Source organism: Onychostruthus taczanowskii, unplaced genomic scaffold (genome assembly GCF_017590055.1).
Source record: "Onychostruthus taczanowskii isolate IOZ18803 unplaced genomic scaffold, ASM1759005v1 scaffold2723, whole genome shotgun sequence".
Lineage (NCBI taxonomy): Eukaryota > Metazoa > Chordata > Aves > Passeriformes > Passeridae > Onychostruthus > Onychostruthus taczanowskii.
In genome coordinates this window covers 1-1184 of record NW_024500044.1, presented here as the reverse complement: position 1 = coordinate 1184, position 1184 = coordinate 1, and the positions used below count along the sequence as shown (strand labels likewise).

General features: G+C 67.5%; 1 long non-coding RNA gene across 1 annotated transcript; it reads right to left on the bottom strand.

Annotated features, from left to right (window-relative positions):
* Positions 1-87: 87 nt before the first annotated feature.
* Positions 88-1075, bottom strand: LOC121337510. Its single transcript, XR_005952911.1, has 2 exons — positions 992-1075; positions 88-129 (listed from the first exon to the last, which is right to left on the bottom strand). It is a non-coding gene; the product is annotated as an uncharacterized LOC121337510 (long non-coding RNA).
* Positions 1076-1184: the final 109 nt, after the last annotated feature.

Here is a 1184-nt window from a genome sequence, read left to right as displayed (position 1 = left end):
GGGCGGCTCCTCGGGTTTGGATTCGCGGCGGGGACCCCGGCGGCGGCAATCGCGGGGGTCTTCGGGACCCCCTAAATCTGCCTCTGGGGGGGTGGGGTCTTCGGAGAGGAGGGTCACCTGCTGGCGCACCTGGGGGGGGCACGGAGGGGATTTAGAGACCCCCCCCCAAACCCCCACCTGAGGTTTTTAGGGGACCCCAGAGAACATTTAGGAGCCCCCCAAATCCCAGAAAAGAGATGGGGGACCCCAGACCCCACTCAGGACCCCCCCAAAGAGGACATTGGGGACCCCAGCCCCCACTCAGGGCCCCCCCAGGGAGGAGATGGGGACCCCAGACCCAACTCAGGAACCCCAAGGAGGACATTGGGGACCCCAGCCCCCACTCAGGACCCCCGCAAACCCACAAGGATGGCCCCAAAAAGAGATGGGGGAACCCACATCCTGCTCAGTGCCCCCCAAGGAGGAGATGGGGACCCCAGACCCAACTCAGGAACCCCAAGGAGGACATTGGGGACCCCAGCCCCCACTCAGGGCCCCCCCAGGGAGGAGATGGGGACCCCAGACCCAACTCAGGAACTCCAAAGAGGACATTGGGGACCCCAGCCCCCACTCAGGGCCCCCCAAGGAGGACATTGGGGACCCCAGCCCCCACTCAGGACCCCCCAAAGAGGACATTGGGGACCCCACTCAGGACCCCTCACCTGGCCACCAATGTGACCCAGCAAGGTGGCCCAGCCCCCCTGCCACACAGGAGGGGCTCCCCTGCCCCCAGAGCCCCCCCAAACCCCTTGGGGAACCCCCCAAACCCCTCAGGGAACCCCCCGAGGAACCCCCAAAAGCCTCACCTGGCCACCAAGGTGACAAAGAAACTGGCCAAGCAAGGTGGCCCAGCCCCCCTGCCACACACAGGAGGGGCTCTCCCAAACCCCCAGGGCTCCCCAAACCCCTCAGAGGACCCCCAAACCCCCCGAGGGACCCCCAAAATCCTGACCTGGCCATCGAAGCGGCCCAGGGACTGCACGAGGAAGGTGGCCCAGCCCACGTGCAGCACGGGCGTGGGGCTGCCCTGCCCCCAGAGCCCTCCCAAGCCCCTTGGGAGACCCCCAAACCCCTCAGGGGACCCCCAAACCCCCCGGGGGACCCCCCAAACCCCTCGGGGGACCCCCAAAATCCTGACCTGGCCA